A 24955-nucleotide genomic window follows, 5' to 3' on the forward strand; every position below is an offset into this window, starting at 1 on the left:
TGCCCCTGCCTGTTTTTGCGAAAATATTATTTGCTTTTCACGCATTGGGATAAGGGGTAAAACACCTTGAATACCTTGGGACAATGGAAGGGAGTAAGATATAAAATGATCGAAAACGACAACCGATATTAATGTAGAGTTCATAGTTTCGAGGTCGCTGAGATGATTAGGTGTTTATTGGTTTCTTCATATACGTCTACCAAGTTAACGAACTTTGACTTATCTGCGTACAGTAGTTGGTTAGTGTGTCCTCGATGGCTATGTTTACTTTTTCCATGATCATCCCATACCATACAGTATTCTTTTATGTTTTGAAAAAGCTTGATTTTATCAATTCGTTAAACAACAATGTTTCTTTTTTTCTAACCATGTTTCTTAGTATTATCTTCTTCATTCTAACTAATTTAAATATTTTCAATAATTCGGAATTTTGACTAAAAATGTTACAATGATTAAGATTTGTATAAGAGGAGCCTTCATTTCTAATCATTGTCATAACCGGAAGGGAAAACTTATAAAAAATTGAAATAACTTAATAGACGTAGAAAATCGATAGAAATAATGAACATCAATTATTAGTTGACTGTTAGAAGTATAGTAGATATACATGGTGCGGCACGTAAAACCGGCCCGTAAAGTGAACACATAAAATGAAATGTAATGTATTGAATATGATTAACTACAACACATAATTGAAATGTAATGTATTGAATATGACTACTCACCTTCACAGCAGGTAATGAAAGTGTCCTCCGCCCACTTCAACACACATGTGAGCACGATTGATTAGATTCATATATACCCTTGTCAGTTCTTGTGTTGTAATGCTATTGGTGACATCCTGGATCCTGGTCTTGAGTTCTTCAATTGTGTGTGGATTTGTTTCGTATACTCTTTCCTTTAACAGTCCCCATAAGTAAAAGTCACACGTGGACAAGTCTGGTGACCGAGGAGGCCACAAGCCTTTGCTGATTGTCCTCTCTGGTGCAAACGTCTCATGCACAAGGGACAATGATGCAGCTGATGTGTGGCATGTTGCACCGTCCTGCTGAAAGTAACATAACTGACGCTCCTCTTCGGTCAAGTGTGTATAAAACTCCTCCAGGATTCCCATATACACGCCACTGTTCACTGTCGTCTCAAAGAATATGGGTCGTCTGTTCCTGGGAGCATTTTGAACCGATTCTGTACGCCGCCATTTTTCAATCAATTCCTGAATGGTGCTTTTTGCTGGCACAGAACGTCCTGGAAATTTCTCCCGAAACAAATTCTTTATTTTCACAAAAGATCCAATGAGAATGAACCCTTCAACAATGGCAACACGCTCGGGTATCGAATACGGCATTATCACACACTGGCACTCACCCGGCTTAACACAACGAGGCCTTTTTCTCAACTGGTTTCGACAAGTTTCACTGGCTGCGGCTGCACGTGACTGCTGCAGGTCACGTAAGTCGACCCGACCTCGACACGCCCTCTCTTGGTAGGAAGGTAGATTATTTAAGTGTTGCCAAAAACACAATATACCAGAATATTACGACGGGCCGGTTTTACGTGCCGCACCCTGTAGTTCTCAATCCAAGTAGAAGATGCACTCTTTGCTTCATGAAAATAATAAAAATTTTTGAAGAAGAATTACAGAAAAGTAATTTGATGACATTTACTGAGCGAACGTAGGTTACTGGTTAGTGTTGACGCTTCGTAATTGAGAGTCTCCCGGTTCAAATTTCGATACGAGACATCTTGACTAGTGATTTTGCAGTACCATTGGGCGAATACCGGGATACTTTTAATACATAAGCATTGTCAAATTTTCTTGAAATCTTTGTTCTTGTGTTGTTAATGTTTCAGTGTGAAATGGCATTTTGCTGCATGGAAAATATTTTTAGTAAACAAAATATAGTAGATGAATGGTCAGTGTAAAGGACTCCTACTTGCATGGCTTAGGTTCAAATCCCGACTGTTCTTATTGATTTTTTCTTTTAGCTACGCTCATATGTTGCACTAAAGAAGTTCAATTTTGAATTAAATGTAATCGCAGCTAGTTTAAACTGAAATTATTTTCAAAACTATTTGCTATTACATATTTTTGTTTTACTTGCGATGTTTCAACTTTGATGTTAGATCTTAGAACCCTAATGTAACTCATTTCCCTACGTCATATCATGATGAATGTTTTCACAACAACGATAGTCGGGCGGTAATACAGAATTCCATTGTTACTGCAGGGCCGGATCTTAAATCCTGCGAACTACGCGTTCGCAGGAGGCGCCAGGTGAACAGAGAGCCAAATTAGAAAAATGAATTTTGTTTTAAATGTAAATATTTATTTAAAAAATGTTATGATGAAACATTTTCCTCATATAGCTTCAAATAAATATTGTACAGACTCAGATACAGATAAAATACATCAAAAGGACAATAAAGTCGAATCTTTGCGTGGTTGGCTGTAAAACACCCTTTACAAATGATATCGACTCGTACATCAATTGATGCCAATGCCACACTCACAAGTGACGCTAGTTTGAGGAAAATTTCCACGGCACAGGATAGACCTTTTTAAAGAGGGAAAAGGGATATTTTACAAATATGAGATAAAATGAAGGTAAATTTAGCTTTCTAATATATGTTGTATTAAGTACTATGACCGTAGAGCTAAAGACAGCGGTATTCTTTCCACAATCCCACCATATGCACAAAATACAAATATAACAGACTCTTCATTCCTCAATCAACAATCCTTCCGAACCTTGCTAGAGAATATCATTGCCAAATATGTCTTTAAAATCCGAATGGATCAACAAACGAAAGGAATTTAACCGCAAGTATTGTTTATGGATTGGGTGGCATTATCACAGTAGAAAGAAATGTCTCCAAGGGTGCTCCTCCGTCTTGTCTTAAACAGTGTCTTCGCATAGTACTTTGGTTCAATGACCACAGTTAAGGGTTGAGAAAGATCACCGTAAATGAAATTCACATTATCAAAGTTGAAGCAAGCATGGGCGCCCAAAAGGGGACGAGGGGGCCGGGCCCCACCTGGCTTACAAACAAGTATAATGTATATGTATAATTTCTTAAGATTTTCTTAATACAAATAAAAATACCAAATACCAACCAGGGAGATGACCCCCCTAAAAAATTCTTTGGGCCCCCATGCAAGCAAGTAGGCTTTTCTTGTCCATTTGCGAATACTAAGAAAAGAAGGGCGGTGCAAATGGATTTTTTAAAAATCATTTCTGAGGGAAATTTTAATTTAAGTTCCTAATGGCTCAAATCGCTGTCCACTGCTTAATGCTCACTTTGTTAATATCTATTAGTTCATTTGTCATTCGTCAAGATTTTCATTTCTATCCTAAGTCGTTTCGTTTTTGTTTTATTTTTTAATTTATAATGATGTGTGCTTTCACTTTTTAATAGTACTTTGTTTTTCATGTAATAATAACACTAGTTAACAAATTTAAACTTTTTGTTTGTTACATGAGAAAAATCATCTGATCTTAAAGGAACTTTTTGCGCTGAATTCGAATAAGCACTCGGTTTCTCTCCATCACGTACAGTTTTCCCGTAACAGAGGGATTTTCGGGAAATTCCCTCAAAAATTTCCCTTTTTCAGATATTTTATTCCCCTAGCTCCTGTTCCCTTACATATAGTAACATAGAAATTATGCCTAAGTATACCTTGATTTATATTTAATAAACCCTAAAAGTTTCGTAAAAATAACTTTCTTCTTTCTAGAGAAATAAATATATTTCTATGTATACTGTATGCACTGTTTATTGCACCTGATAGTAATGCTTTCAGATCTCCTGAGTTGGGGTAAAAACGATTTGCTTTATTACTACAAACACAGACATAAAAATGAATATTTACAATAGTCAACAACACACTTGTATTGCTCTCTGTAAATTAGAAACGTGTATAAAAATAGAATGTACTTCCAACGTATATTTTTTAAAACGTACATTATATGTATATCTTAATACATATATATATACAATTCTCCAAGTTTTTTTGTTTTGTTCATGAAATGGTTTATTTCCTTTTACATAATAGAAATAAAAAAAACCTTCTATACCACTTGCGCACTCAGTGAAGATTAAGGAATCCTATGACACCATGTCAACTTTGCTAAATCTTATAAATTACAAGGACCATTGTTGGCAAATATGTTGTGATCTCAAGGTAGTTGGTATTTTATTAGGACTGCAGTGCGGTTACACGAAGTACCAATGTTTTTTATGTTTATGGGATAGCCGAGCTGATGACAAACATTATGAAGTGAAGGAATGGGAACCTAGAGTGAATTACGTACTGGAGAATGCAACTTCAAATACGCTCCTTTGGTAGATCCTAATAAGATATTACTACCGCCACTTCATATCAAGTTAGGACTTATGAAAAACTTTGTCAAAGCCATGGACACATCTGGTGAAGGTTTCAAGTATTTGCGAGATAAGTTCCCTAACCTGAGTGATGCTAAGATTTCAGCGGGAGTGTTTATTGGTCCCCAAATTAGGAAATTAATGCTTGATGATAGCTTTGACAGCAAGTTAAACAGTGCTGAGCTAGCTGCCTGGACAGCATTTAAGTGTGTTGTGCGCAACTTTCTGGGCAATAACAAAGCTGAGAGTTACACAGAAATCGTACAGGACATGATACAGAAATACAAAGAGTTGGGCTGTAGGATGTCTTTAAAAATCCACTTTTTGCACTCCCACCTCAGCTTCTTTCCTGCTAACCTAGGTGCTCTCAGCGACGAACAGGAAGAAAGATTCCACCAAGATATAATGGCAATGGAGAAAAGGTACCAGGGACGATGGGATCCTACAATGATGGGGGACTATTGTTGGGGTCTTGTTAGAGAACGCAACATTTCTTACAAAAGAAGGAAGTAGTGTACGTTTTTGTAACCCAATGGAAGTTTCATATATTGTGATAGTTTTGATTGTCTTTTCATGACCTTTTGGTACATTTGTATTCTTGTTTATTGTAAATTGTCACACTTGTAAATTATATTGCATTATATTTTATATATGTGTTTGTGGTAATAAAGCAAAACGTTTTACCTTAACTTAAGAGATCTGAAAGCATTACTATAAGGTGCAATAAACAGTACACACAGTATACATACAAACATATTTATTTCTCTAGAAAGAATAAAGCGATTATTACGAAACTTGGAGGGTTTGTTAAATATGAATCAAAGTATACTTAGGTATAATTTCTATGTTAGTATATGCAAGGGGACAAGATCTTGGAGTGTAAAATAAACGAAAAGGGAAATTTTTGAGGGATTTTCCCGAAAATCCCTCTGTTACGGGAAAATCGTACGTGATGGAGAGAAACCGAGTGCATATTCGAATTCGGCGCAAAAAGTTCCTTTAAGAATAGGTATTTCCTTTTATGTAACAAAACCTTTGTTAACTAGTATAATTAGCAACGATATAAAACCAAGTGAGCATTTTATCGGAAAAGAAAGCTACAAAACGTGAAAGAAGATAAGAGGCAACCGAAGGCTCTAAAAGGTTTCTTTCGCGTTCTGGACAAAATCATACAAATGTTGAGGTGGGGAGCTGTCAATAACAGTCACGGTTAACAACGTATTTGCAGGTCGACATTCTTTTGAAGCTGTAAATTCATTTTACCTGATTGCAGTAATTTAATTGTTGAATTAAAATGGAACGATACGGTCATTTCGGTTACGGGTCTGAATTAAATTTCATGTATTTCAAAATTTGTTTGAATACAATTAGTTTTCACGCGGAATATAAGTATATAACTTGAAAGGATATAATCGAAAGTGATGAAAGGTCATTTGGATGACAAGTAGTTTTTTTTCAGTACTCTCACTTCCAACCACAGCAGCGTATACAGATGCTTGTTTTATTATAACAGTATAACAATAATTATTAATTCATTCTCTGGTATTAAATTTAGATGGAGCGATATTTTAAATTAGTAATAATTCTAATGCAAAGTAGAGTTTTGATTATTAGTTACTTGTGTTCAGGGATGCACCGACATAGGTGCTAGGGATGCGCACGAGACGAGTCGAGACAGGATTTTCCAGACAAAATTCGAGTCGAGACACGGTTCTTCCAATAGAGAAATATACATTTTTCGAGTCGAGACATCACTTTTATAGCACATTTTCGAGAGGAGACAGCTACACAGCTTGTCTCGTGGGCATCCCTAATAGGTGCAGTGTTCCATTCAGAAAAAATCTGCCGGGGGGTACACTTAGTATTCAGAGGGCCACTGCTGCTACTCTTTTATTTATTATTATATTAGCCTACAGACGTATTATTTTGATCTCTTCCCGGGGGAAAGTGGCCCCCTAAAAATAGTGTGGACGAAACACTGCACAGGTAGTCTGAGAATCTGGATCCCCCAATTAGCACAATTTCAGGGGCAGATACACAAAATCATTTGCATTTGTAGGCTATTCCGAAAAATCTTCGGACCCCAAAGAAAAATCTTGGGTGCATCTTTGCTTGTGTTTACATTGTGTTACTGCCTGATTTTGTACGTCTATGTTGGAAAGAAACATGAAAGAATTGAATTGTTCTATAGGCCTAAGGGGCCCTGAAAAGAATTTTTGCGAAGGAACCTGATTTTAAAGTTCTGCCACAGGATCGAGGACAAATTAAATATCAATTAAGACACACACACTTGTCATTTGTTGTGTATTGAACTAGTTTAACTAAAATTAATATAGAATTATTTGAAATCAAGTATATCTCAACAACGATTAAATGGACTAGCTTTGATGGCCATTGAAAATGACATTCTGAATGAAATTGATATTGATGCAATAATAAGAGATTTTGCCAAATTGAAAGCCAGAAAAGTGTCTTTATAACATGAACTTTTCAGTAACAAAGAAAACAAGAAATTAAGCTAATTACCATATTTGTATCACTAGAAAACAATAATTAAATATGCTTTTAATGAAGTGTAAGAGGATTGTCAAAATCAAACCTGGAACTTTGGTCATGATTCATCCACAGTTAATTAGGTTTAATTTCGCGACTTTCCTTTAATACTCACAGGAAGATTGAATTGTTATATATTGAAGAAATTTGTAATTGTAACAATTATCTGAAGAATTTTTGTCCATTACAGTATTCTATTTTTTACTATCATTTAGGCGGGGGCGACTAAATATTGTTTATTAAAACTTACAAAATGTCTGCAACCGATCCTGTTACTGTTATATATATATATATAGCGAGAGAGAGAGAGAGAGAGAGAGAGAGAGAAAGTTTTGACTCAGAAAAAAGTACAGTTGAACGTACGATGCAATATGGGCTCCTGGAGGGATTTCAAACGAATTTAGTATACGTATACATTACCATCTGAACAATTTAACCCTAAAAATGCTTTCGATCACTGAAATAAATTCCTGCCTACGCTCTTGTAAGCAGTAAGAATTTTAGGGACTGATCATGGGGCAATACCTCCCTGGAGCAACGACAGTTCCCCAGAAATCATACCTCTGATAGGTCCGGATGTGACACCAGTATTTGTGTATTACCACTCCTCACTCTAAGTGTATTGAAACTTAAGTCAAAGGAACTGTTGTGAAATCTTCACCGGATCTCTCCTCTGAAACCGCATGCGAATGGGGCCAACCTTGGTCATATACCATATCTGGAATATGTCAGAGATCCCGAAAAATATATATTCGACACAAATAAAGGATGTTTTATATTTTATTTTATTTATTTATTTATTTTTTTGCCTCTCACCCTCCCACTCTGACCTCCATGCCAACCAAGGCTTAACTTGAACTTAAGCAACATCGACAGCGTCACTATTCATCTGCGACCACGAAAACTAATACCATAACGATTTCGATATTAATATTGTTCATATTGAGTACTTTTACATGCTACTTCCCCCCTTATTACGAATGGCTTCATAGTCTTGCCCCCAAAACTATGAAGCAATTTCAGCAAACTATAGCAATTTACGTATAGCTATAAACCACCATCTGCAAAATAAATGTGCGGGTGATCTTTTTCGGGGAGGAATTCATTAGCTACTTTTCCAATATCAATGTGGTGGCTTTTTTCGCTTTCCATGGTAAAGATTGCCAAAGAGCTCAACTGCATTTGCACCACTGTCCTATGAATATAGATTTTAATGGCATTTACTTTACTGAGTGCTTGCTTAGGTGTTACTCTCGTCACAGGAAAAGTGAGATTCTGTTATAAATGAGTAGGGGTCTAAACAAATACGGAAAACTATTAGCAATGACACTACTCGAAATGAGTTTTCGCAATATAATGGAACAGTATTTTATTCGAATGGGAAGGAAATCGTTGCATAAATTGACCCTTCCCCTCCTTAGAAGTCTAAGCTACAATACGTATCTAATAATTTTGAATTAGAAATATATGCATCGAGTTTCATATCCTTAACTTTGAGGTCTCCTGAGTTAAGTAAATGAATAACCTTCCTGCTAACAAAAGAGTAAAGCTTTGGGCTTTAATGGTATCGGGAGTGTAATTATTAATTTCAGCAACCCCGAAAACTATTGAATAGACACTCATATCTTTCAATTAAAAATTATTAAATTTTCACCCCTCCCATTAAACCTCCATGCCGATAATGCTAAATTTTGATGTGAACGATATAGAAGGTTTCATAATTCATGTACTCAAAAGCTATGGATTTAACATTAATATCGTTTATTTTCGATTATTTTTACATGTCCCTGTGTCTCCAGGGGCGCCCATTAAGGTGGTAAGAGGGGGCGCTTGTTCCCTCTAAAGGAAATTATACTTTGCAAGATCTAAAACCCAATAAAATTGTTTGAATATTTACCCCAAAATTTACAACTATATTTGAAATGTCGCTTATACTTGCCCCCTAAAAAACACAATATGGGCGCCCTTGTATGTCTCTCATGATAGAGCTAGAGATGATACGGGTTTCGATTCCCGGCAGGAGTCGTGTGGTTCGAGTTCCACGTTAAGTCGTAGATGCACATCTTGTATAAAAGTAACAGCTGAAAGACACGCTGAACTCTATATCACCTCACCTCGTGAGATATTCTACTTTTGCATAATTTCTAAACCACTTTTCTTTCTTTGAATCTCCTTCATCCTCTTAGGACACGCATAGGTTCAAACCGAAACTTTCTTCACGGTTGGATGACGCAAGGCTACTGTACCATACGCGTACAACTCTTATGAAACTACTGTAGTAAGTTGCGCAGTTTGAGTAGCACCCACGAATAAACCACGCTTACATTTATTATATATAGTAAATAAAATCTCATATTAGGACTAACTTCGCACACCAAACTTTTAACAATGCGACTTTTTAAATTATGTTCATCTTCTTATTCATTATTATTATTATTATTATTATTATTATTATTATTATTATTATTATTATTATTATTATTATTATTATTATTATTATTGTAAAGGCTATATGAAGCAATTATCTCGGCCAATTTCGTTAATACACACCATTCAGCAACCGGTAGTTGTAGAAATCAGGCTTTTGCAACAGCAATTATTAGCTCAATCAGTGGACAGTTGCTCGGCAGACGCCGTGCCGTTCATCTCGTTGTTCCGGTAGGTGTTCGAGTGGAAGTAGTGAGTGTGTTAACTTGCTTCAACTCAACCTGCATTGTCAAGTGGAGTATTTTCTACTACCAAGTAGTTCGGATTCTATTTACTCCTTTCATCATATTGTCTAGTGTGAAGTACAGGTTTACCTACTAAGTGCATTATGTCTGTTATCCGAGTGAACACTTTACGTTTGTCATTTCAAGATGTTGTGAACAAGCCTAAAACATTAGTCTTGCATGAATGAATCCGCAATACTTTTCATCTGCTACCTGATCAAGTTGTCAGTATTGAGTTTGATTATAGTCGCAAACAGTTATATGTTAAGTTAATCTCGCAAGTGCTTTGTGAACAAATTCTGTTTCGAGCGAATGGAGAGGTTAGTTATTCAGATGACCTTGGTACTTATAACATTTTAATCGATTCTGCCAGTTCCAATATTATGACTGTGCGTTTACATTTGGTGCCCACCGAGTTGGAAGATCATCATATTTCTCGTGTTCTTTCTCAGTACTGTGAAATTAAGTCAATTGCAGACGAAATGTATTCTACTGGACACATCTATGAAGTAAGGACTGGGAGAAAGGTAATACGTATGAGCATTAAGCGCCCTATACCTTCTTATGTGACTATCTGTGGTTTACGTTTGTGGTTAACGTATGGAGGTCAAGTTAAAACCTGTGCCATTTGTGACTCACCAAATCATTTTCTGATGGAATGTACAAAGAGCCGTATTCCTCCAACCGTACCAGCTTCAGTATCCAGTGTCTCACCATCAAGAGCCCCGCCCATGCCCGGCAATTTGAATAAAGTGGATCCTCTACCAAACGTTCATTCGTTTACTAGTTTTCCTGTGTTAAGTGAGAAACGTCCTCCAACTTTACAGGAGAACCTTCCACCTCCAACTGCAACTTCTGCAAATACTTTCGTTAAGGAACTCAATGAAACTGAATTCACTTTTCCGCTTAATGTTCCCCCAAGTTCTACAGCTGTATTTCACAAGAGTTCACCTGCTATTGCCTCCCAGCAGACCCTCGCTTCCAATACAACGCAGAGTGACTCATCCAGTTCCAGTACCATTGCGCCTAATAGTTCGGATATTCCACAACAGAGTATTACTGTTTCAGCATCTTCCGCATCGGAGAGGGATACGCTCCCTGAAATCACGGTAAGTACTCCACTGTTAGTGGGCATTGATGACTCTCACCAGGAAGTGAGTGATTCTTTCGATAGAGATTCAGTATCTACAGAAGCATCCCAGTTTCCCTCTCTACCCGAGAAGAGGCGTCGCAAAGGTCGATCTCAGTCTTCCCCTCGTGATGCATCCAGTAGAGCCAATAAACTTCAGAAAACTAAGAGTGTTCCCCCTGTAAACAACAATTGTGATCTGGTTTCACGAGGTCACGAGTAGATCCCCATCATAATGAAGCAAGTACTAAGGCAAATGATAGTGCTGCCTCTTCGGACAAGTGATCATATCACCTTCCAGTATAGAACGAGAATGTGTGCGAGTGTTGACCCCCGTCTTTGTTTTTTCAAGTGTGTTGTGTCATTTCCTTGTGTCATGCTTTTTTGGTGTCTTTTTATTTTTCTGTGGCCATTAAATATGTATGCCACGCGTATAGCCACTCTTAATGTCAACGGCATTTCTAGTCTCACGAAGCAAAAAGCGCTAGCCGATTACATCAACACATCGTCTCTGGATATAATTTTCCTTCAAGAATGCAACATTGACAATTTCTCCTTTCTTTTTAATCATTTGTGGGAAGTCAATCCTTCCGAAACTGGTTCTGGAACAGCTATTATATATCGCAAAGATATCTCATTAACCGCCTTTTCAAAATTTCCGCCAGGTCGTATTATCACAGCCAATTATGAAAGCATACACTTTTGTAATTTATATTCGCCGTCCGGGAATAACAAACGTGCTGAGCGAAACTCCTTCTATCTCACCGACGTTCCCACGGAGTTACATTCTGGTGCCAGAGATTTGATTTGTGTAGGAGACTACAACGCAGTGTTAGATCCTATAGACTCTAGTTTTGGTTACAATACTTCTCCTACATTACCTAAATTGATTCAAGACTTTAAGTTAGTTGACGTATGGCGTCATTATAAAGGTAACGCCCCAGGGCACACTTTTTTTCGACGAAATGGATCCTCACGTTTGGATAGGATCTATGTCAGTACCACTTTAATTAATTTTGTGCGCTCCATAAACGTTCAACCGGTATGCTTTTCTGATCTCTGTGCTGTGGTTTGTACCATTGATCTACCTATCTGTAAGTACTTAAAGTCATCCTTTGTTTGGTCACTCAATAACAGCATTTTAACTGACGAGGATCTACAGTTGCTAATTACCAATAGGTGGAACTATTTAATGTACTTTAAATCTCACAAGAAAAGTTTGTTTTCATGGTGGTTACATCACATTAAACCGTCCTTTCGATCTATCTGTAAACAGCACTGCAAAGACAGATCCTCTCTTCTTAAAGAGCAATATAATTATTACCATCACTTATTATGTGACTACTATAAAGAACTTGCTCAAGGAGTAGACGTACTCCCTCGTATTAAGGAAATTAAGGCACTCCTACTCACTTTACATCGTAAAAAAAATCAAGGTTTTTTCACGAGAGGCAAAACAACAATGCTTCAGCATGAAGTTCCCTCTTTACATACAGTTATCTGTGAAAGGCGCAGAGGTAAACAAAACCTTATTTCCAAGGTCTCCTTTCCTAACGGTGTAGTTCACGAGCATGATCAGGTAATCCCAGCTTTGTACGATGCATACCAGAACCTATATTCCCCCGCTCCAACCCAATCTTCTGACCCTTGCTTCGAGCGTCCGACCGGTACTTTCACCCCGGAGGCTCGTAACATATTCAATGCGCCCTTTACAGAAAGAGAAGTCAAGCACGCTATTTTTGCGGGGAAGTTAAATAAATCTCCGGGACCCGATGGTCTTACACTAGAATTTTACCACCAATTTCACAGCATTCTTACGCCTTTTCTCACAGAAATGTATAACGAAATTCGACTCACTCCCACGTACATCTCTTCTTTTACCGCCGGCATTATGGCACTTGTAGCTAAACATGCAGGTGCGCATGACTTTGATAATTTTAGACCGATTACCCTCCTTAATGTTGACCAGAAAATTTTATCTCGTTGCCTTGCCTCTCGTTTAGAACCGTTTTTAAATCAAGTCTTACACAATTATCAGTATGGCTTAAAACATACAAAACCTATGTTTTTAGCATTAAGTAATATACGAGAAGGTATTCATTGGTGTCAGAAAACAAGTTCTCCGCAGGTCGCTTTATTGGCTCTTGATTTTCATAAGGCATTTGACAGATTGTCACATGATTACATGTTTAAGGTACTTGAAAACTATGGTTTCGGAGACAGTTTTCTTAATTTGATTAAATTTCTTTATACTCAACGATATGTAAGATTAAAGGTTAATGGTGCACTTACATATCCTATCAATGTACGTCGAGGTATTGCACAAGGTTGCCCCCTGTCTTCCATTCTATATAGCTTGGTTCTTGTTCCGTTTCTTTTAACACTGGAACAAAAAATTCAAGGTATACAGATTGGTGCAACATCCTTAAAATTACAAGCATTTATAGACGATATACATTGTTTCATTAACAGTCCCCAGGAACTGTCAAGTGTTGAAACTCTCATATCGAACTATGAGTGCGTTTCAGGTGCTATTCTCAATAAACAAAAGTCACGCCTGATGTGTATAAATACGGCTGACCAACACGTGTATATGTCTACGATCCCCTTTACTGATCGCATCAACATCTTAGGCGTAGCTTGGCAACGTCGCATAGCAAATACTATAGACTACAATTTTCATACCACAACCTGTACTTTGGTTGCACTCATACACCAAAGTAAAGACCGGCAGGTAAGTCTTGCAGGCAGAGTGTACCTTTTAAATGTTTTTATTTTTAGTCGTCTTTGGTTTCTGACTCAATTATTTTCCTTGCCGAAGAAATACCTAAGTATCATACGAAAACACTCAGGGCAACTGCTGTGGCATAATCACTGCCTACGGGTAAGTCACGACACTGCGTGTTTATCAAAACGTGATGGTGGCCTTGGCCTTAAAGACATTAAACTTCAGAGCTACTCGCTGCTGATACATCGCGTCTGCCAAACATTATGCTCCTATTCAGAGTCCTTTTCCAGCAAGGCGTTATGTGTACCACTACGTCATATTGAGTTACAAGCTCCCCTGCATATACAACCTTGGATTTCCTTTGTGCCATACCTCAAGGACGTATTTCTTGATATTAGTTACTCGCTTATCGCACGGAGTCACCTTGAAGATCTTTCTGTTAGACAATTATATAATCGTTATCATGCCACCACAATGTCGGTTCCCCGTATTGTAGAACATTACCCAATGACAAACTGGGAGAAAATCTGGGCAAACATTCATACTCCGGTATTGTCTCCTGCCATGCAATCTCTTTGGTACAGTGTTGTTCATAATATATATCCTACTAACGGGAGACTTTATGAATTGGGTATCTGTAATATTTCTTTCTGTGGTACTTGTTATGTTCTCGATACTCTCCAACACCGGTTCGAAAGTTGTTCACGAAACACAGCTATATGGTTTCATTATCAAAAAATCATTGCCCGTATCTGCAGAACAACACCTTCTAATATTCACTGTACGCCATTCATGCTGCTTCCGGATTATCAATTTTATCCCAGCACTAAACATAACGCAATTTCATGGATCACGTCCCAAACTATCGATATTCTTTTATGTAATGATTTTAATAGTAATGTGACTTTGTATGTCAACCAACTGTTGTTCCGTATGCAACAACAGTACACAAAAGTTTGCTAATTTTCTAGCAGCAATTTATTGATGTGTCTACTGTACTTTTTTTTTTTGGTATAATTGGCTGCTCACAGTACAATTTTGTTTGTTAATCTTTCCTGATGTAATTTTCTAATAACAAAAGTATTTAATAAAGTATTTTAAAAAAATCGGTAGAGCGCAGACTCATGGATTCAAGGGTTGCGAGTTCGAATCTAGTCTAGGTCAAAAGATTTTTTTCTGATATAATTCTTGAGATGGAAATGTTTCTCTCTTCACCTTTATCTCGTAATTCTGAATAGAGATGTTTGGATGTGAAAGAAAAAAGTATACTAGGATATAAGAAAAGGAAGATAAATTACATGATACCTTTTGCAATTTTTAACTATACTTTCACATATCTAGGACGTTTCTAAAAAGTTCAGACTTCTAGGCCTCTTTTTGCTCTCTTACGTGCCCTTCAACTAATTTCTACAATTACTTAGTGAGTCACATATACATATATTACAGATGTCTTATCTCTTTCTCTTCTCTCTACATCATGTCTGGAGATGAATGTTTTGACAATTTGTTACAGACACGATGTTACAAAATAATACGATTTGCGTTATCAGTGATACATATTGTGGTGTTTAATTTAATATATAAAACAATAAATAGAAAAACTGAGAATACGAATCTTTTCGTGCACTGATGCTTCAAATCTCTGTCTTTACTCCCTATACCTATGTTAATTCCCTAGTCAAAATAAAAACTCTTCAAAATTAATCAAAAATTCTTATACAACCATTCCTTCCTTGGAGTACTGCGTGGTCACATACGCGTCACTGCGATGTAAAGGCACTTCTGGCGACGAGGATACAAAGGTCACATTCAGAGAAATGTACAAGTATTTCATATGTGTGTCTTACAACTCATTGTCGTAATTTAACGCTAACTCTTAGAAAGTTGCCGCTGCTGAGGACGTATATTATGCTAGTGTACGGCGAGAAAGCCTTTTGAAGCTGCATCATTCTTTTATGTTCTTCCTGTATATAACGATGTGGTTTAAGATACTATTCGGAGATACTATTCTGAGATACTATTCTGAGAAAAATGGATCTTCTGAAGACCAATAAAAGTTAAACAACACTAACGAATGTACAGTCAGCGACAAAAGTTATTTCCATTTGGTAAAATTTATTTTGGGAATAATGATGGAGCGTACACCGTTTCACCGGATTTCAAGGCTGAAACGTACAGAAAATTAGATTATTTTTAATTTACCGTAAACTGTATTCAAGTTGTCATTCCATTTGGAAGTTATTTACGAAATTAATTTTATCAAACAAAGAAAACTTTTAACGCTGACTGTACGTGCACAGTGACGACGCCAGAGGGGGGCAAGGGGGGCGAGCGCCCTCCTAGTAGCTACTTCTGCCCCCCTGACTGCCACCTAGACTGCCCCCCCCCAGACTCCTACAATCTTTAAACATTCTACATGTAGTATTTTATATCAGTATCATAACCAATCTCATTGTCAAATTATAGTCTGCTTTCCATGCATTTACTATGTAGCAGATTAGTCCTCAAGCTTTCTTCTTTGAGCGTCTGGGTATGCACACATATTTCTGTTTTCTAATTTAGCGCCTTTTGAGGTAAATTTTAATTATACTTCTTTCTTATGATTTTTAAGTATTGTGCCTAGCGAACAATAGTAGATTTGGTCGACTTGTTTTCTTCTTATTGGATCAACTTCAATTGGAAACAAAAGAAAGGTAAAACTAGTTACGTAACTTGTTTGTATTTATCCAGGTTTGAAGTTTTCAGTTTCATATTTTGTTTTATTTAAAGATTCTATACTTCTTTTTTCTGAAACATTATTCTCGGCTTTCAATATTCAGAGGATTGATTGATTGATTTTAGTTTAGCGTCCCTTTCAGCAGCGAGGCTATATGAGACGTGGACCTACTGATTAACGTGGAATCCGAACCACATGAGCTCCCGTCGGGAATTGAACCCGGGTCTCAATATTCAGAGGATGTGCTTATAACAGCTTAGTTTGCTACTAATCCATTAACTGTTGTTTCGTTTCAGGATAATAGTGACACAACCATATTTCGTTCATAGTTACTATTCGTGAGCGAAATTAATCAGCATTACGGTCAAATTGGAAGAAGACTTCTCTTAATGCCGTCATTCTTTTATTCTCCTGACAGATTTTTTGGAAACCCATTATGCCGAGAACTTGCGCATACAGAAACCATTCTGAATTATGCTACCGACGAGTTCCAAAGAAATGCTAAGAATCTCTGATACAAGGTTTGCTGAGAAGGTAAAAACTGAGAAAGTCGGGTGCAGCCAGACCTCAGACTATAATAAGTATATCGTGAGTTTACTATACATTTTAAAAACTATATAAATAATAGCTTAAATTATTTTTGTCACTTAAACACTGGGGTGTCCTAGGCTCTCCGGCCCCGGGCTATATCCACCACTGGCTGAAATGCTGCAATTTTCAAGAATAATGTCACAAATTGCATCCATGATTTCGGGAAGAGTCATTGCTTTTAATCATCCTGGATGTAAAGCATAATTTGTTGAGAAATTGCTACGTTTATACTAAGCCACTTACTTCTTCACAACTATATATAACGGAGGAGAGTCCCGTGGTGTTTCACTGATTTCCTAATTAATTTACTTCGGTGACTTTCCTTGGTGGAACAAAAATGTTATAACAGTTAGGATCTGGATGTTCGTGCAATTATCTGTTTGGGCACACATAATCGCTTCAGAGGCCTGAGAAACAATAAGAATTTCATTATTAATATGAAAATTTGTATTTGTACATACAGAGATGTGTTTTTCTAAACTACGGTTTCATTTTTCTACCTAGTACTTACACTCCTTCTGGATTGGACTACGACATTTTCAGCAATTCCTCGTAAATTCTCTCTCTCTCTCTCCATATATATATATAAAGAGAGAGAGAGAGAGAGATACGTAGCATATAGTACCAGACGAATGTGTTACTTGTAGCATACGCGAAAGTAATTCAATTTATGCTTACGCTGCGAAAGTTTCATTGAAAAATACTTCATGTGCAGACTTACTTATTTGTTAGTTACAAATTTTACTTGAAATAAGTTTAATTAATAATCATATTAGGTCTAATATGAAAACAGCAACGAAATACACAATGTAATGTAAAATAAGTCAAACATAATAAATATATCATTTTTGGTATGGCAAATAGCCGCCCCCCCGAAGATGTATCTGCCCCTCCTTTGCCCCCCTAAGAACTTGAAGCTGGCGTCGTCACTGTACGTGCATGATCGTTGTATAGACTCAGAGATCTTAATACTTTCTTTCTATGCAAGAAGATTGATGACAGTGATTGTTTCCATATATCACGTGTTATTCTAGATTTTTTCTTCCAAAGTTATCCACCAAATGAATTTGATGCCATGCAAAATTTGATTGAGATCAGGCCGAACTATAGAGTGTTACTTCTTATTAAATTATCTGCTACTTATTTCATTAACGCTCGAGACCACACGGTTCGTTCGTGTATGCCCTGTACAAAGCCGACCACACGCAAGGATGTCCGTAGGATTTTTTTTTCAAGAAATAGGAAGGGGGAACAAACTACCGACACATAAGCATAATCGTGTATATAAGGTGTTTCAAAACTACACCGACAACGTTCGGGAGGTGATTCCTGACAACCAAGATAAGACGAAAAGTATAGGGTAACCTGGGTGCACAAATGCTTCCTTTCGGAGTCATAGGCTGCCGAAAACATTAAAAAATGGACTTTAAAGGTCCATAGTTCCAAAAGTATGGGACCTACCGTAGGCGGGTCAAGTCTTTATTTAAGAACTATTATGTGTCCTATCTTAATATCCAAGTTTCAGAATCCCGCGGTACTTAAGCAAAAATATTTATAAAGGTAGTTGGTGAATACTTCAAATTATGTGCCCGTAGTCAAACTGCCTCTATAGAAAATGTTGCGTTACTACCTTAGGATTCTGAAACATGCATTTTTGGATAGCACACATATTAGTTTGTAAGTGAAATATTGACTCGACTACGACACGTCCCATAGTTCTGGAGCTAGGGACCTTCAAAATTCATTTTTTCATATTTTCAGCAGCCTATAACTCCGAAAGTAAGCATTTGTGCACCCAGGTTGGTCTATACTTTTCATCTTATATTGGTGTCAGGAATCACCTCCCAAATATTGTCGATGTTGTTTTGAAACACCCTGTCTATACGCACTTTGATTCACGGGTGCACCTAACATATCTTATAAATTACACATGTATCTGTAGTATGTGAGAGTAAACTAATATTTTTAAACATGTATTTCCAAGAATTGAACCTTTCTACGATACAGGAGGAATAACAACTGTTTCCCTATTGGCCCACGCTACGAGCGGCGATGGTCACACGCAAATTATTACTTTTGTAGCGGATCCGGAGAAACTCTTTTAAGAAAGTTTAGCTCTTTACCCCATTTTCAACTTTTAATGATAATCTACTTATTTCACTCTTTTTTAATAATGTACTAAAAAAGCAAAAACGAAAAACCCTCATTAACTAGTTAGACACCTATTAAAAATGTGGATAATCAATTTGCAATACTAAATTAGTTTCGTATTGAATTAATATGATTAGAGACCACAATACTTCCACGCTTGTTTACGTCTTCAGTGAAAATATATCTTACTTGCTTAAATTAAATTAGTAAAGAATCATTTTTTGAAAATATTTCTTACATTGCTTCGTTTTAAATTGCTTTGTTGACATTTGCAAACATTTATGCGTAAGAATGGGAACTATTACAGGAAAACTCGTTTTTTCCGCCATCTGTCGACAGCAATCAGAGAGCTAAAAACGACAAGAGCTAAAGAAAATATTTTTGATATGGATTCAGTCTTACAAAATTTGATTTCAAGTTCACCCGTATCCTTTTGGTCTACCATTTTGGATTTCCATATTGTGTCCTCAAGAAATAAAACTGAAAAATATAGCCAGTGGCGGATCTAGAAGGCAAAAGTGGGGGAAGGGTGGCAGCCAGAACCCAGACTGTAATAGGTAATATATCATAAGTTTACTACAAACTTTCAAAAATATATAAATAATAGCTTAAATTATTGGGAACAATTTAGTTTCCGGGGGTGGGGTATAATCAGCAACGAAACATATACAATCAGCAACGAAATTATACCCCACCCCCGGAAACTAAATTATTCCCATATGGCGAGATATCTCTCTTCATAAAACCAATATTCCAAGAGTTTTTGTTTTAGTTTATTTTTCCTACAATTTCGCTCCAATGTGCCAAAACAATGATGAGGATCATTTTGATCATGAACAAAATGGCGGAATGAGGGAAGTGAGAGGAAACAGAAGAACCTCGCAAAAACCGCGACTATAGTGTTTGTCTACCACATTGAACTGAGATCGAACTAGGTACTCCACACCGTAGAAGTGAGCATTCTACTACCAAGCTACTACGGCTTTCCAATATTCTAAGAGTATGCTCTCATTCCTCATTTCCCTATTGAAACCAAAAGTGGTAACAGGGGCCGCGGTGGCTCAGTGGTAGAGCGTTCACCTCTGGTGTTTGGGATCCCGAGTTCGATCCCAGCCTCCGCCAAGTGAACTTTATGGTGGACAAACACCGTGTTCGTGGGTTTCCTCGGGGTTCTCCCGTTGCCTCCCACTTTCTTCATTCCACCATTTCATTCATTACTCATCATCACCGTCTCCTTTAGCCTCACGGGCATAAGCGTGGGACGTAAAACTCAAAGAGTTAATTTCCTTTCAAAAGTAGTAACGTAAAACTAATTTCAGTTTCAATCCTGATTCATAAAGAAAGACGGTAAAATATAGCGAGAAGTGCTAACTACTACTACTACTTCTACTACTACTACTACTACTAATAATAATAATAATAGTAATGGTATAAGTAGTAGTAGAAAGGTAGAATTTTCATTAAAAGTTACGTTGCAAGATATTTATTAGTACTGGAAACTGAAGCGACGTCCGTTAAGAAGAGAAAGAGGGCAGCACCTATCCAGTACCATAAGGAAACGAAAATGTCGGAAATCAGAAGACTGTAAACTTCAAGCAAAAGAAGAAGAAAGTGAAACTGAAATGTAATATTTCAGTTTAACTTCCATGATTATGCCTTTTAGGCTAAGGGAGACGATGATTAAGGCAAATGAATGATGATAGAAGAATTGGTGGAATGAGAAAGTAGGAGAAAGCGGGAGTGCTTCGAGAAAACTAACGGAGACGATGTTGTTCACTATAAAACTTACTTGGCCGGGGATCGAACCATAGTAAAAGAATGAGAGAGAAAGAGGTTCAGTTGAAGTTCCAAAGAAAAGGTTAATTTTCTAGAAAGGGATTTTTACCTAGACTGTATAACGTTTTTGTTCGCAAATGAATTAAGTCTAGCTTCGGAACTTCGGATCGTGAAGAGTTCGTCATTCAGATCCGATTTTTTGTCGTACGAGAATCCAATTGGTACTTAACAGAATCATTGAGTAATTGCTTCTACGGACACTAACAAACTCTCTCTGAACTCCGAAAGAATTTCTGAAACGGGCATTAAAAAGAAACTACTTCATTTGATAGACTTCCTCGATAACGCAGGAAAGTGTTGATTTTTGGGACTAGGATAGCCACGTGTTTGTTTGATAAACAAGAGAATTGGGTCAGTTCTTTCTTTTATTTTATTCATGAAGATGTAATTTGATAAGTTGTCGTTTCAAACGAGAAATACATTTCACAAAGTATACAAGTAATAAGTTGGAGTGTCAAGGTACACCAGGTAAAGGAGTTTGATATGTGTATTGAAAGTATTTGATTTATATCAAAACCAATCTTACGTTTAGGAAAAATTGGGTTTCATACTACCAAGTGGTAATTCCTCTATAATAATCCCGTATCATCAAGTAGTTACATCATCTCCATCAGGTATCTTTATTCCTAAACTTTGACCCTATACATTATGTCCAAAATTGATGTTGATCCATTTAATAGTTCTTGAGAATTTTGGTTGCTTATATCTTGGGATCAACTGAATGGAACACCTTTATTATGTAACTCTATTCCTAATTTTTTACTCTCTCTACATCATGTCCAAAATTGATGTTGATCCATTTAATAGTTCTTGAGAATTTTGGTTACTTATATCTTGGGATCAACTGAATGGAACACCTTTATTATGTAACTCTATTCCTAATTTTTGACTCTCTCTACATCATGTCCAAAATTGATGTTGATCCATTTAATAGTTCTTGAGAATTTTGGTTGCTTATATCTTGGGATCAACTGAATGGAACACCTTTATTATGTAACTCTATTCCTAATTTTTTACTCTCTCTACATCATGTCCAAAATTGATGTTGATCCATTTAATAGTTCTTGAGAATTTTGGTTGCTTATATCTTGGGATCAACTGAATGGAACACCTTTATTATGTAACTCTATTCCTAATTTTTGACTCTCTCTACATCATGTCCAAAATTGATGTTGATCCATTTAATAGTTCTTGAGAATGTTGGTTGCTTATATCTTGGGATCAACTGAATGGAACACCTTTATTATGTAACTCTATTCCTAATTTTTGACTCTCTCTACATCATGTCCAAAATTGATGTTGATCCATTTAATAGTTCTTGAGAATGTTGGTTGCTTATATCTTGGGATCAACTGAATGGAATATCTTTATTATGTAACTCTATTCCCAATTTTTGACTCTCTCTACATCATGTCCAAAATTGATGTTGATCCATTTAATAGTTCTTGAGAATGTTGGTTGCTTATATCTTGGGATCAACTGAATGGAATATCTTTATTATGTAACTCTATTCCTAATTTTTGACTCTCTCTACATCATGTCCAAAATTGATGTTGATCCATTTAATAGTTCTTGAGAATGTTGGCTGCTTATATCTTGGGATCAACTGAATGGAACACCTTTATTATGTAACTCTATTCCTAATTTTTGACCCTCTCTACATCATGTCCAAAATTGATGTTGATCCATATAATACTTCCTGAGAATTTTGGTTGCTTATATCTTGGGATCAACTGAATGGAATACCTTTATTATGTAACTCTATTCCTAAGTTTTGACCCTCTCTACATCATGTCCAAAATTGATGTTGATCCATTTAATAGTTCTTGAGAATGCTGGTTGCTTATATCTTGGGATCAACTGAATGGAATATCTTTATTATGTAACTCTATTCCTAATTTTTGACTCTCTCTACATCATGTCCAAAATTGACGTTGATCCATTTAATAGTTCTTGAGAATGTTGGTTGCTTATATCTTGGGATCAACTGAATGGAATACCTTTATTATGTAATTCTATTCCTAATTTTTAACTCTCTGCATCATGTCCAAAAATGATGATCCTTTAAGCACTCCTGCCCACTATGCTTGCCTTTAGCTTTGTGCGAACTCAACCACGCTCTTAGCTTGCGTGAAGCTGTAGTAATTATAACCGCAACTACTTAGCTTGCGTGAAACTCTGTGGTTTTCCTACCTGCTTAGCTTACCTGGAGCTATGCGGGCTTTCAACTTATATCATTTGCTTGCCTGAAGCACTTAGAATCTTAGCCCACGTCTACTCAGCTTGCATGGAGGTTTGTGGAAATTCTTACCTTGGCTGCGTAGGCTTTGAAACACTTGTTTATCTTAAATACATAGTGGATTTTGTATTGGTCTTCTGGTATTTCTGTATTATATTGTTTTAAAATCGAAACTTTTATAATAAAAGTTGTGGGTGAAACCGAATGCCATACCTGAATTACTCTACCTTCTTCCTTAATAGGAAAATTTTACAATATATTATCTTTCGTTTAAGTGCACTAAACAAACTTTACAAACTTTTATATTAGTTATTGATGAGATATCGATTTTCATGAATAATTATTGATAGATGTTACTATTTACAATATGAATTTAACATCCCGAGCAGAAGTTTTTCAATACCCATTTCTATGACATAAATGTTAAATCTAGTTTTCAACATTTGCATCCCCTATCATTTGTAAGTCTATAATGTGAGATAAGTGGTAAATACGGTTTTCAATATTGCTTCCCTTTTGTAAGTCTATAATGTGACATAATAGGTAAATGCGGTTTTCAACATTGCATCCCATATCATTTGGAAATCTATAATGTGAGATAAGTGGTAAATACGGTTTTCAATATTGCTTCCCTTTTGTAAGTCTATAATGTGAGATAAGTGGTAAATCCGGTTTTCAATATTGCATCCCCTATCATTTGTAAGTTTATAATGTGACATAATAGGTAAATGCGCTTTTCAACATTGCACTCCATATCATTTGGAAATCTATAATGTGAGATAAGTGGTAAATACGGTTTTCAGTATTGCTTCCCTTTTGTAAGTCTATAATGTGAGATAAGTGGTAAATCCGGTTTTCAATATTGCATCCTATATTATTTGTAAGTTTATAATGTGACATAATAGGTAAATGCGGTTTTCAACATTGCACCCCATATCATTTGGAAATGTATAATGTGAGATAAGTGGTAAATCCGGTTTTCAATATTGCTTCCCTTTTGTAAGTCTATAATGTGAGATAAGTGGTAAATCCGGTTTTCAATATTGCTTCTCTTTTGTAAGTCTATAATGTGAGATAAGTGGTAAATCCAGTTTTCAATATAGCATCCCCTATCATTTGTAAGTTTATAATGTGACATAATAGGTAAATGCGCTTTTCAACATTGCACTCCATATCATTTGGAAATCTATAATGTGAGATAAGTGGTAAATACGGTTTTCAATATTGCTTCCCTTTTGTAAGTCTATAATGTGACATAATAGGTAAATGCGGTTTTCAACATTGCATCCAATATCATTTGGAAATCTATAATGTGAGATAAGTGGTAAATACGGTTTTCAATATTGCTTCCCTTTTGTAAGTCTATAATGTGAGATAAGTGGTAAATCCGGTTTTCAATATTGCATTCCCTATCATTTGTAAGTTTATAATGTGACATAATAGGTAAATGCGGCTTTCACCATTGCACCCCATATCATTTGGAAATCTATAATGTGAGATAAGTGGTAAATACGGTTTTCAATATTGCTTCCCTTTTGTGAGTCTATAATGTGAGATAAGTGGTAAATCCGGTTTTCAATATTGCATCCCCTATCATTTGTAAGTTTATAATGTGACATAATAGGTAAATGCGCTTTTCAACATTGCACTCCATATTATTTGGAAATCTATAATGTGAGATAAGTGGTAAATACGGTTTTCAGTATTGCTTCCCTTTTGTAAGTCTATAATGTGAGATAAGTGGTAAATCCGGTTTTCAATATTGCATCCTATATCATTTGTAAGTTTATAATGTGACATAATAGGTAAATGCGGTTTTCAACATTGCACCCCATATCATTTGGAAATCTATAATGTGAGATAAGTGGTAAATCCGGTTTTCAATATTGCTTCCCTTTTGTAAGTCTATAATGTGAGA

At 36.3% G+C, this 24955-nt stretch overlaps 1 protein-coding gene across 1 annotated transcript in view; it reads left to right on the forward strand.

Annotated features, from left to right (window-relative positions):
• The window catches only part of LOC145666350 (zwei Ig domain protein zig-8-like), a 631696-nt gene that overhangs the window by 486499 nt on the left and 120242 nt on the right, over window positions 1–24955 (forward strand). The window lies entirely within an intron of this gene.

This window comes from Thermobia domestica, chromosome 12, assembly GCF_964235325.1.
Source record: "Thermobia domestica chromosome 12, izTheDome1.hap1.1, whole genome shotgun sequence".
Lineage (NCBI taxonomy): Eukaryota > Metazoa > Arthropoda > Insecta > Zygentoma > Lepismatidae > Thermobia > Thermobia domestica.